Source organism: Pleurodeles waltl, chromosome 8 (assembly GCF_031143425.1).
Source record: "Pleurodeles waltl isolate 20211129_DDA chromosome 8, aPleWal1.hap1.20221129, whole genome shotgun sequence".
In the NCBI taxonomy this organism is placed as follows: domain Eukaryota; kingdom Metazoa; phylum Chordata; class Amphibia; order Caudata; family Salamandridae; genus Pleurodeles; species Pleurodeles waltl.
The window spans coordinates 96737196-96751011 of record NC_090447.1 but is presented as its reverse complement, the minus strand read 5'-3'; positions in this window follow the sequence as shown (position 1 = coordinate 96751011).

The window sequence follows — 13816 nt, the reverse complement described above, 5'->3', positions numbered from 1 at the left end:
CACTAAACGTTGGAAACACCTTCAATTGAAAAGACATCTTGCAGCATACGTGCCAAAGTATGATAAGTATCTTCAATATTCTAACAGGGAATTTCATTAATATGCAGAACTGTCTGACCTTATTACATGAGATTACATTGGTGTATTGCAGAAAAGTTTTTAAAAGGGATAGTTTTCTGTAATGCATTTGGTAACGTTCATTGTTCATCTCCCACCCCCAACCCTGACAACAATGCCAATAGTGAACTAAGAGGTAAATCAGTTGTATGATGTACTCTTTGGGTGGCTGGTGTTCCTATTATACATAAACAACATCATAGTTTATCATATCAAACTCTGGAGACAATGTTGTACAGCACACATCCTGAAGCCATGTATTTCTAGGTTCTTTGATATGTAATTATGATAAAAGAGGAGGGAAAGTGAAATAAAACAATTGCCAAGAATCACATAAATTGGTTAAGTGGAGAAACAGATGATTCACAGATTTTCAGGTTTTACATTGTGCAGATCAGCCACCAGATGTATATGATTTGCTTCTCCTCTACCCACCTTACCACCAACTCTCCCGCACCCGCAAACACCAATCTCCACCCTGCTGGCATCAGTGTGGCCTCGGCCACATTACTGGCCATACATTGTAGCCCCTGGGAAAATGTTTTTATCTATTTATAGACTTTCCATCCAGTTGCAGATACTCCTCTTTAGATGCAACAACATAGGCATTTTGGTACATACTGTACCATTTTAACATAAATGTAGAGTCATCCTTTCATTAGCCAACCTATTATGAAGCAGTGTACTCTTATGAGCCATGTCTGAGCATATGAAGATGAGTACAAACAAGGATATTAGACACACACCACATACTACTGACATATTATCCAATATTTAGGAGCATGAACTTTTTGTCAGATCCTTATTAAGTGTACTTACCAGCATCTACCATCTGCCCAGTGTGTAGTGCCTGACCAGACGTCACACTCATCCGTGGAGCAGAGATCGCTGTGGGCTGTGTTTTTCTTGCCAGTGCAACAGGGATCAAAGAGATATGAGTATCTTTAGTTTACATTCAAGTTGGCACATGCAGTGTACCACATTTACTAGTTCAGTTCACATGTTTGAGACTACTGATGGATTCTAGGTAAAATATCTATGGGTTGTCTGATCACAGTGTAGAAGATGGAATCCTTTTCATGCCATATTTACATATCCGTTGGTGCTGGTGGAATGAGTTGATGTGCCCCTTGACGTTGCCTTACTGCAGGGACCTCTGCTCCAGTGAGTGAGCCTACTCTGGCCTTATGTGGCAATGAAAATGAGAAGTCAACAGACAATATCAACACATGATGATGATGTAAACCAATTTACGTATTTACTTAATTGCATTTACAAGACAACCATGATGGTTATTAACTCCTGCACATTTTCTAGTGCCATTTACCAGAGTAAAATGAAATCACCAGCAGTGATGGGCCACTGTTAGAGAATGCAGAATTGAATGATAACATTTCCATCACAAAGGATCCTGGAACTTGTAGTGCAATAGACAAAATAAGACAAATGGGAGTTTAACTCACTATGAATATTTGCACAAACTTGAACAGACTTCCAAAGTCACATTTGCAGTGTATCATACACATGTAGCATTTTCAGTCATTGTTTAATTCTTCACATAATTGGCACCACATTGGGTTCATCAGTCATAGACAGCCCATGTAGCAGCTAGGGGTGCATGGTGAAGAGAATGTCCCTCTCAAGTGGTGTGAGTTTGAGGTGGGTTCCAGTTGGTCCACTAGGGAGAGCTCTGGTCACCTCTATCTTGGTGAACTTCTCCTTCACCCGCCTCTCCTCATCCTGCCATTTCTTCTTTATGTGAGTAACAGTCTGGATAGCCTAGCCCAAAGCAGAAACTGTAGTTTCCCAACTGCTGCAATAGGCCTGCCTTCCTGTGTCAGACTAGTTTGGTAGGGTGGAAGGCCATGCAACTTTTTGTAGTTTCTGACTACAAAAATTACTATCATGGTAGACTACTCCTCTGTGCAATTCTCCTCAAACTTAGCATGATTTTCCAGTCACAGAGCAGGCAGGTGCATTGTCGGTATGGAAAGACCAGAGCCTTGAATGTGTGCTGTTTTTATGTGGTTTGTAGCGCATGGTTGCGGGTGGCATTAATTGTCTGCAGGTGCTTGAAATTACAATTACTCCAGCCTGAGTGCTGAGTCTCTGCCCAAGTGCAGAGATTCCACTCTGAGTGCAGAAACTCTGCACCAAGTGCTGATATTCCACCTCGAGTGCAGACGTAAAGATACTACTCATAACTTACCTTTGTGAATCCTGAAAGTCGTAAACTAGGGGTTTTGGTCTACGTTTACCTTTGTGAATCAGACTCCAAATGTTTAGCTAAGTTATCATAGAGCTCTAGCATGAAACAAGACTGAGAAGCAAGAGATGAAGAGTTTGCTAAGTTACTAATGAGCTCAAAGGTTTCAAATATGCGTTTTTTGTAGTATCACTATGCTTGGTGTAGAAATCATTGCATGTGGTGTACATACATTTTTGTATGATGGACGAGTATTATCAAATTTAGTTTGAGTTTTATGGAATGTTAGATCACCATTTATGTTCAGGTTGTCTGTTTTTGAGTTTAAGTTTATGTAACATCTTGATAAACCCTGGGTATTTTTATGTTTCTTTTTGAACTTATGAATAACTGTGTGTGCCAGGGTAGTTGTTATGTAGGTGATGAGAACTGCCCCATGCCAGGCTCTTGGTATATGGTGTGTTTTACAAGGTTGCTTAGACGGTTGTGGGTTGTCAAACACAACAGAGATTAGAAAGTCATCTGTCCATGCAATAAGATTAATTGTTACTAAGTAGATCAGATTAGCTGGGGCCAATGGGGTACTTAGCCTGTGGCTAGAAGATTGCATGGGTGTGGTACGTAGTTGATTTAGACTGTAGGCAGTAGTTGGTTTAGGCTGTAGGCAATACAGTGCGTCAGTAGTTGTGCAGTCTTATTTTTTTTTCAAAATGTTAATATCACCTAAAATAGTGCTGGAGTCTAAGGAACAATATATTAATAGATCAATAAATTCATGAATCAAAGAGGCAAGGGAAGTGGAGGGCAGTAGGTTACCACTAATGATATTGTATGATTGGAAGAGATGGACATAAATGTAGTTAATGTCAGCTACTGATAAGTTTTGTGTGTTGAAAACTTCCATCTAGATTTTTAAAATGATAGCAACTCATCAGCGCCTCTTAGGCCAGGTCAGTCATGCCTTGGGACAGAGTACCTCAAAGGAAGTGGTCTATATTATAAGAATCCTGACTTTATTTAAGTCATGTTTACGTAACAAAATATTATAGCTATTTGTATTAAGGAGGTCAGAGATGTCTGAATTGTGTTCAGGCCAGGATCAGGTGTTCACCAGACCGCATTTGCATGGGCAGAAGACTTCAAATTAAAATGGCACTTTCTGGAGAGTGGGAAAGATACTGTTAGAATCTCAGTTTGAAAATATGTTCTATTTGCATTATAATTTTGGGAGCTGCTATAGTAAATGTGTAAATCAATATGAAAAGACACAGCTTCAGAGATTTAAATAAGCATTGGAGACTTTAAGGTCATGAGCTATTGGTTGTGTAGGTAATCAGTAGTAAAGATGTGTAACTTCCAGCTCAAAACTGACATAACATCGGTCCCCTGATGCTGTTTGGTCCAAGAGGGGCCCAGATAGGTTTGCCTTTGGTGCACCTCCGACAAAGGTGCACAAAGTGGTGATTGAAGTAGGGTGAATGGTACATTTTAAGCATTCCTAACTGTTCAGCTGACACCCATGTCACTATGGGTTTGTTATACAATAGGGACAAAACAGTAGCCAGCTTCTGCTTCCATACACATCTAACGGTTTTGACATCCAAAGATTTTTTGTCTGATGTGATCATGACAAGGGTAACTCTACTCACTTACAGACACCACAGAGTGGGGACTTTTATTCCCAAGGTGTAAAATGCGTGCTTGTATGCCCCACATTACTATAGATACAGCACAAGGGTCTGTGGTTCTTTTTGTAATAAAGTGTCCCAAATGTGGACAAAGAAGCACAAATGCCAGTTGTACCCACCAAGCACCTCTGTTTTATAGTATTAGATTTGTGGGCTGACCCAGAAAGCGTGAGTCCACCCTTCACATTGCAAACATGTTGACTACTGCTGAGGATGGGGAGATGGGAGACTGACCACATGGGAGAAGCAGTGAGGGGCCACCAAAGCGAACCCAATATATCGCCTCTAGATGATAGATTGTGAATAGAAGATTATCAGCATGGTGTTGGTTTTGGGGAGAAGGTAAGTAGATTTTGTTTAGTATAAAAGAGGGCAGCAAGAATCGGCGATCTACTCACATTGGTTAGGAGACCATGATGAGAACTGCCACCAAGAAGAGAGCCACCATCAGGAAGGATGACTGTGAGGCAAGGTGCAATGGTGAGCAAGAGGGAGGCAGCATCTACAATGCTCTTGCAACCACTTGTGAGAAGATAGTAGGTACTTGTAAATAGGTTATGAAGCTGTAAGGATGCCAGAATACTAGGCTGTAAAGTTGGAGTTGAGATCAAGAGACTCCACCAACCGTACAATGTGGCAGACCTGCCTGAACAACATTATTCTGTACCTGTGGGTAGCAAAAACACTTTAAAGAGTTCCAAATGCTTAAAAAACAAAACATTCTTGCAAGACTGGTGTCACAACAGTCTGCAAATACTATTCCTCTACTCGACCGGATGCCAGAGCGACTCCCAAACTTGCCAGCCAATGTTTTTCCAAAGAACCAGCAGCACAGAAACACCACTGATAACCAAGGGCATTGTCCATCATTGAAGTATGATGTTGCATACCTGCCTTTTAGAGTCAGAGAAACAAGATGCAAAAGTGTCATCATGGAATGAATTTCAATTAATGAGAATAATGACACATAAGAATGAAAAAGCTAGAGGCATAGGGCCGGATTCATAACAGTAAACTTAGACCAAGGGTCTAAGGGCCAGATTCACAAAGGTAAACTTAGACCAAAAGTCTAAATTTAGACCTGAAGTATACGTTTAGACCTGAAGTCTAATTTATACCAAAAGTCTAACTTTACTACTAGTAAGGTTTGGCTTTTGGTCTAAGTTATTCTTTTGGTCTAGACTTAGACCAAAAGTCTAACTCTACTACTTGTAAAGTTTACTTTTGGTCTAAATTAGACTTTTGGTCTAAACTTAGGCCAAAGGCCTAAATTTACTACCAGTAAAGGTAGACTTTAGGGGCCCGATTCATAAAGCTGAACTTAGACCAAAAGCCTAAGTTTAGACCAAAAGTTTCAGTTTAGACCTAAAGTCTAACTTTACTATTGGTAAAGTTAAACTTCTGGTTTAAGTTTAGACATTTGGGGGGTTATTCTAACTTTGGAGGAGTGTTAATCCGTCCCAAAAGTGACGGTAAAGTGACGGATATACCACCAGCCGTATTACGAGTTCCATAGGATATAATGGACTCGTAATACGGCTGGTGGTAAATCCGTCACTTTTCCGTCACTTTTGGGACGGATTAACACCTCCTCCAAAGTTAGAATAACCCCCTTGGTCTAAACTTACACCAAAAGTCTACCTTTACTACTAGGCATCTGGTCTAAGTTAACCTTTGTGAATTGGGCCCTCAGTCTAAACCCAGACTTCAGGTCTAAGTTTACTTTTGTGAATTGGACCCTAAGTTTAGACCTGAAGTCTAAGTCTAGACCTAAAGTCTAACTTTGCTAATAGTAACGCTGGACTTTTGGTCTAGGTTTAGACCAAAAGTCTAAACTTTTGGTCTAAGTTAGACTTTACTACTGGTAAAGTTAGACTTTTGGTCTAAACGTAGTCTTCAGATCCAAACTTTGACTTTTGGTCTACGTTTACCTTTTTGAACCTGGCCCTTAGTTTGTAAAAGCCATTATTAATACATAAACCATAGTAAGAGGATTTGGGCACTCCAAGTGCCTGTAAAGATAAATGTAACACTCTGGATCCTCCAGTAGCACCCTATATCATGAAAATGGTGGAGATACAGAAATGTAGAGAAAAATAAAGGCGTTGCGAGACCTCTGCTTATCCAAAATCAGGTCCGCCTAGGACATCATTTTATTCTGATGGATCCAAGCTCAATTAGGCACTATCAAAGCAACCTTCCAATTCAAATAACAAATCTTCCAACTTAAAGTATGTATAAAATACAGGGAGAACTGCATCCCAAAATCCATACTCTTTGACAAGATTTACAAACCTTTTGCACCAGATTTACGTCACAACAAAGAAAAGTGAAAACTGCACTAATCTTAATGTTGCATATGTTGTAAACCTTACTTTTTGTTCTCCTGAGGCCATAGGCCATAACATGTGTTTTTGTCAGGTTTGACTGGTTGGTGGTTACATTTCACTGTTCCATCAACACAAATCAAGAAGTCTCTGAAACCCATTAGGTGTTTGGACCATCAGCACTGCATCATCGGTGTATAGAAATGCCAGATTACGGTGTGCTCCAAGCTGAGGCAAGCCATGGGCCTAGGGCACCAGATGTTTCTCCAAGTCATTAATATACAGCAGTGTCCGGGTACACAGGAATCATCATAGAAAACAGTATTGTATTTTGTATTACACCCCTTTTTTTATGTCAAAGTAAGAATAGGGATGCTTGGAACACAGCGTTGGTTAATCCTCCTTCTCTTTCCTTTTAGCGTCATTGGCCTTCAAGACCACCACTGTGGAGGATGCCCCTCAAGAGAAGAAGAAGAACTCAGGCAACTGTTTATTTTAAATGTATTCAATATCAAGGTTTGTGCCCATGCGAGGGATCTTCACCCTGTGATCAAAGTTATCTAGCCCTTCTGTCATCATGTGAAAAAAAACATAAGACCAGACCTTTGTGTAGGGGAAATTAGCTTATTTTGTAGTTCTCAGTGTAGGAAAGGACCATCTTTTTGGCATGTTACCCCCAATTTCTGCCTGTTTGTCAGTGTTTTTTGCCTGTCTCACTGGGATCCTGCTAACCAGGACCTCAATGCTTATAGTTTGTGGCCTAATGTGTGTGTTGTCAGTATGCTTAACTGTGTCACTGAAGTTCTGCTAACCAGAACTCCAGTGCTTATGCTCTCTCTACTTACCAAATTAGTCACTATAGTTTAGTGACTTCATAATCCAAATCCAATTGGCACACTGGACTCTCCTTATACATCCCTAGTACATGGTACCTAGGAACCCAGGGCATTGAGGTTCCTGGAGATCCTTATGGGCAGCAGCATTTCTTTTGCCTCCCATAAGGAGCTCAGACAAACCTTTTCACAGGCCTGTCATTGCAGCATGAGGGAAATAGTGCCCACACTATTTTACAGCCATTTTCACTGCACTTAAGTGTTGGAAAATGGGTTATTGGTAAGGGCAGGTAAGAACCTACACTTAGCAATAGGCCACTAACCTCCACTCGGGTCCAGTTAGGTCTCAGTAAATTAAACCCAGCTCAACCCTTGGTAGCTTGGCAACAAGCGACAAGGCTTAACTTAGGAGACAGAGTGTAAAGCATTCAAATATCACAAAACAGTAATTAAATAAAACACAGCAAACAATCCAAATCCAATTTATAAAAATAGATTATATTTTTATCTTTAAAATGACACAAAAACAAATAAAGTCGGATAAGGGGAACCGGAGATATGAATTTTTAAAGAATTATTGTTTTTTTAGCGCCTAGAAACAAAAAGCGCCAATCAGGTCATCTGGTTGCACCTCGACCGGGGCAAAGTCAAAGTTTAAGGCCGGCCGCGATGGAGCCCTGCTCGGCTACAGCCCGCGGGAGGCCTCGGTCAAAAGTTTACCTTCGGACTTAGTCATTTTTCTGAAGATTTTCTTCAGCGGGACGAACCTGCCAGTCCAATCCGACCTCCTGGAACTCTTCCTCAGATACGCATCGCGGGAACCCTCGGTGGAGATTTTTACCTTCGGACTTAGTCGTTTTTTTCTAGGTGAAAATCCTTCGACCGGGGCAAACCTGGATCTTGATCCGACATCCTAGGAGCCCTCCTCGGATACGCTGGCTGGGAGGTCTCAGTCAACTTTTTACGTTTGGACTCGTTTTTGGAGATTTTCTTCACCTGAACGAACCTGCAAATCAGGCCAGGTCGTGGTTGAGGCAAGCCGGCTAGAGTTGCCACAGCGGGTCGGTCCCTCTATGGAGCTTTTTTTCAAAAGTTCTCCAAACTTCTCCAAACTTCTGGATCTTCTCCCAGATGTTCCTTTAAGGTTCTTTTGGGGTCCACAGCTCACCCCAAGGTTCCAGAAGCTCTGGGATGATCCTTGGGGGTGTGGACTACAACTCCCAGAATGTACCTGGTGCAAACTCCTTTTTGGCCACTGGACAGTGGTCAGCTAGTTGGTTTCTTCAGGAGTTGGTGCAGGGGACTCTGGTTAGCAATTTTTCACCTGTAGCAAACAGGGAGTCCCTCCTTGAACCAGTTGAAGCCAGGCAAAGTCCTTCTTGTGGTGAAGCCCAAGTGTGCAGCTGGTGCAGTCCTTCAGAGTGCAGGGTCCAGGTGCAGGCCAGGGGTCCAGCAGGGCAGTCCTTCTTCTTCTGTAGTTCTTCCTGGTGGGAATCTGGTAGGGAACTGAGGTGTAGGTGCAGGTATTCCAGTTTTATCCTTGCTCCTGGGTTAAAAACAGGGGGGTCCTGGTTCTCCAATCAGGGGCAGGGTCCGTCCCCCTGTGATGATTACACCCTGGGAAGTGTGGCAGAAATCAATCCCAGGAGGCAACATTCCTCAAAAATCCATCATGGATTAAAGTGATTTTTGGAGGTTACATCTGGCTAAGCCCACCCACTGGTGTGGCTAAAAATCATAAACACACCCCTCTCCTGCCCTCTCCTAATCTAATCAAGGGGCACCTAGTTGTCTGGGGTTGCAGGATGTGGGGGTGTTGCTGGGTTGCTCCAAATGTCCTTCTCTGCCTTTGAAGTCCAGTTTGGCAGCCCTCCCCCTTCCTGCCTCACCATCTGCTGAGGGGAGATCTCCTCCCACAGGCACGTCTCTTTGTGTGAAGCCAGGCCACTTCACACCTCATCAAGGTAGCCTGGCCAGGCTGTCAGAGGCTAGCCAATCAGAGCACAGCAGCAAAAACAATGCAGGGCTGAAGTTGACAACATTTCAGGTAAAGTTTAAAACTCTTTACCTGAACAAGTTATATTAAATCCAACAACTAGAAGTTGTGGGATTTATTATAACAGTTAATTTGATACCACACTCTTTGTATCTGTCACTTAAGGGGACTTTTAAAATTAAAATAAAGTCTCCCCATTCTAGCCTATGAAGGCCATTCACTACAATGAGGGAAAAACGAATTTGGCTGTTTTTACCTCACCAGGGCTTATAAAACTATTTATATAAGGTCCCTGCTTATAGTTACATGGCACCCAGCCCTAGGGGTATGTAAAGAAATGGCTCCCTGTTGCAGTTACCCCCCACTTTTTGCCTGATACTGATGCTGACTTGACTGAGAAGTGTGCTGGGACCCTGCTAACCAGGCCCCAGCACCAGTGTTCTTTCACCTAAAATGTACCATTGATTCCACAATTGGCACACCCTGGCATCCAGATAAGTCCCTTGTAACTGGTACCTCTGGTACCAAGGGCCCTGATGCCAGGGAAGGTCTCTAAGGGCTGCAGCATGTATTATGCCACCCTAGAGACCCCTCACTCAGCACAGACCCACTGCTTACCAGCTTGTGTGTGCTAGTGAGAACAAAATGAGTAAGTCGACATGGCACTCCCCTCAGGGTGCCATGCCAGCCTCTCACTGCCTATGCAGTATAGGTAAGACACCCCTCTAGCAGGCCTTACAGCCCTAAGGCAGGGTGCACTATACCATAGGTGAGGGTACCAGTGCATGAGCACTGTGCCCCTACAGTGTCTAAGCAAAACCTTAGACATTGTAAGTGCAGGGTAGCCATAAGAGTATATGGTCTGGGAGACTGTTTTACACGAACTCCACAGCACCATAATGGCTACACTGAAAACTGGGAAGTTTGGTATCAAACTTCTCAGCACAATGAATGCACACTGATGCCAGTGTACATTTTATTGCAAAATACACCCCAGAGGGCACCTTAGAGGTGCCCCCTGAAACTTAACCGACTGTCTGTGTAGGCTGACTAGTTCCAGCAGCCTGCCACACTAGAGACATGTTGCTGGCCCCATGGGGAGAGTGCCTTTGTCACTCTGAGGCCAGTAACAAAACCTGCACTGGGTGGAGATGCTAACACCTCCCCCAGGCAGGAGCTGTAACACCTGGCGGTGAGCCTCAAAGGCTCACCCCTTTGTCACAGCCCAGCAGGGCACTCCAGCTTAGTGGAGTTGCCCGCCCCCTCCGGCCACGGCCCCCACTTTTGGCGGCAAGGTTGGAGGGAACAAAGAAAGCAACAAGGAGGAGTCACTGGCCAGTCAGGACAGCCCCTAAGGTGTCCTGAGCTGAGGTGACTCTAACTTTTAGAAATCCTCCATCTTGTAGATGGAGGATTCCCCCAATAGGGTTAGGATTGTGACCCCCTCCCCTTGGGAGGAGGCACAAAGAGGGTGTACCCACCCTCAGGGCTAGTAGCCATTGGCTACTAACCCCCCAGACCTAAACACGCCCTTAAATTTAGTATTTAAGGGCTACCCTGAACCCTAGAAAATTAGATTCCTGCAACAACAAGAAGAAGGACTGCCTAGCTGAAACCCCTGCAGAGGAAGACCAGAAGACAACAACTGCCTTGGCTCCAGAAACTCACCGGCCTGTCTCCTGCCTTCCAAAGAACTCTGCTCCAGCGACGCCTTCCAAAGGGACCAGCGACCTCTGAATCCTCTGAGGACTGCCCTGCTTTGACGACGACAAGAAACTCCAGAGGACAGCGGACCTGCTCCAAAAAGACTGCACCTTTATCCAAAGGAGCAGCTTTAAAGACCCCTGCAATCTCCCCGCAAGAAGCGTGAGACTTGCAACACTGCACCCGGCGACCCCGACTCGGCTGGTGGAGAACCAACACCTCTGGGAGGACCCCCGGACTACTCTACGACTGTGAGTACCAAAACCTGTCCCCCCTGAACCCCCACAGCGCCGCCTGCAGAGGGAATCCCGAGGCTTCCCCTGACCGCGACTCTCTGAAACCTAAGTCCCGACGCCTGGAAAAGACCCTGCACCCGCAGCCCCCAGGACCTGAAGGACCGGACTTTCACTGCAGAAGTGACCCCCAGGAGTCCCTCTCCCTTGCCCAAGTGGAGGTTTCCCCGAAGAAGCCCCCCCTTGCCTGCCTGCAGCGCTGAAGAGATCCCTTGATCTCTCATTGACTTCCATTACAAACCCGACGCTTGTTCTAACACTGCACCCGGCCGCCCCCGTGCCGCTGAGGGTGAAATTTCTGTGTGGGCTTGTGTCCCCCCCGGTGCCCTACAAAACCCCCCTGGTCTGCCCTCCGAAGACGCGGGTACTTACCTGCTGGCAGACTGGAACCGGGGCACCCCCTTCTCTCCATTGAAGCCTATGCGTTTTGGGCACCACTTTGAACTCTGCACCTGACCGGCCCTGAGCTGCTGGTGTGGTAACTTTGGGGTTGCTCTGAACCCCCAACGGTGGGCTACCTTGGACCAAGAACTGAACCCTGTAAGTGTCTTACTTACCTGGTAAAACTAACAAAAACTTACCTCCCCCAGGAACTGTGAAAATTGCAGTGTCCACTTTTAAAATAGCTATTTGTGAATAACTTGAAAAGTATACATGCAATTGAAATGATTCAAAGTTCCTAATGTACTTACCTGCAATACCTTTCAAACAAGATATTACATGTTAAATTTGAACCTGTGGTTCTTAAAATAAACTAAGAAACGATATTTTTCTAAAACAAAACCTATTGGCTGGATTTGTCTCTGAGTGTGTGTATCTCATTTATTGTCTATGGGTATGTACAACAAATGCTTAACACTACTCCTTGGATAAGCCTACTGCTCGACCACACTACCACAAAATAGAGCATTAGTATTATCTCTTTTTACCACTATTTTACCTCTAAGGGGAACCCTTGGACTCTGTGCATGCTATTCCTTACTTTGAAATAGCACATACAGAGCCAACTTCCTACAGGGTACATGGGGCATACCTTAGGGGTGACTTATATGTAAAAATAAGGTAGTTTAAGACTTTGGACCTACTTTTAATTCCAAAGTCGAATTTGCATATAACATTATTTTAAAAGCAGCCAGCAAGGCAGGCCTACCTTTAAAATGACACTGGGCACCTCAGCAGGTCACCTATGGGTGCACTACCTATGCTGTGGTCCCTAAACCTCCCTACCCTACCATATACTAGGGACTTATCAGTAGGTTGACTTAGCCAATTATAATTAGCCTAATTTGCATACTGATTTTACACAGAGCACAGGCCCTGGGACTGGTTAGCAGTACCCAGGGCACCATCAGAGTCAGGAAAACACCAGCAAAAAGTGGAAAATGGGGGCAAAAAGTTAGGGGGCCTCTGCAATCAGCCCTCTTCTCTCACATTAAGTAACTTATAAGTCACCTCTATGTCTAACCTTCATTTACTGAAGGCTAGGTGCAAAGTTACTAAGTGTGAGGGTACCCTTCCATTAGCAAAGGTGCCCCCACACTCTCCAGGGTCAATTCCCCGGACTTCGTGAGTGCGGGGATACCATTACACGCGTGCACTACACATATGTCAATACATATGTGTAGCTTCACCATGGTAACTCTGAATATGGCCATGTAAGGTGTCTAAGATCATGAAATTGTACCCCCATTCCAAATCTGGTATTGGGGGTCCAATTCCATGCATCCCTGGGGCTCCACCATGGACCACCAGTACTGCCAAACCAGCTCTCCGAGGCTTGTACTGCAGCTACAGCTGCTGCCACCTCGCAGACAGTTTTCTGCCCTCCTGGGGACTGAGCAGCTCAATCCCAGTAAGGCAGAACAATGCATTTCCTTTGGGATGAGGGTGTTACACCCTCCCCCTTTGGAAATAGGTTTTACAGGCTTGGGCGGGGTAGCCTCCCAGAGCCTCTGGAAATGCTTTGAAGGGCACAGATGGTGCCCTCTCTGCAAAAGCCAGTCTACACTGGTTCAGGGACCCCCAGTTCCTGCTCTGGGGTGAAACTGGACAAAGGAAAGGGAAGTGACCACTCCCCTGTCCATCACCCCCCAAGGGTGGTGCCCAGAGTTCCTCCAGTGTGTCCCTGGCATTAGCCATCTTGGATTCCAAGGTGTGAGGACACTCTGGAGACCTCTGAGTGGCCAGTGCCAGCAGGTGACGTCAGAGACACTTCCTGATAGGTGCATACCTGGGTAGGTAGCCAGTCCCCCTCTCAGGGCTATTCAGGGTCTCTGCTCTGGGTGTTTCCTCAGATTCAGCTTGCAAGACTCCTCCAGGAATCCTCTGCATCCTCTGCTTCATCTTCTGACCACCGGATCAACCGCAGACTGCTCCAGGAACCGCTGTAACTGCAACAAAGTATCCAGGACGACTCCTGTGACCTGCAACTTCAGCTCCAGTCAGCACTTGCAACAGTTTCCAAGGTGTGCATGCTCTGAGGACTGTCTGTCTTCATCCTGCACCAGAAGAACCAAAGGAATCTCCAGTGGAGTGACAGAGTCACTTCCCTGCTTCTGCAGGCACCCTTCTGGGATGACGACCGGTACTCTTGGACTCCTTTCCTGATGATGAGCATGCTCCCTGGAACACAGGTGGTGGACCGATGTGACC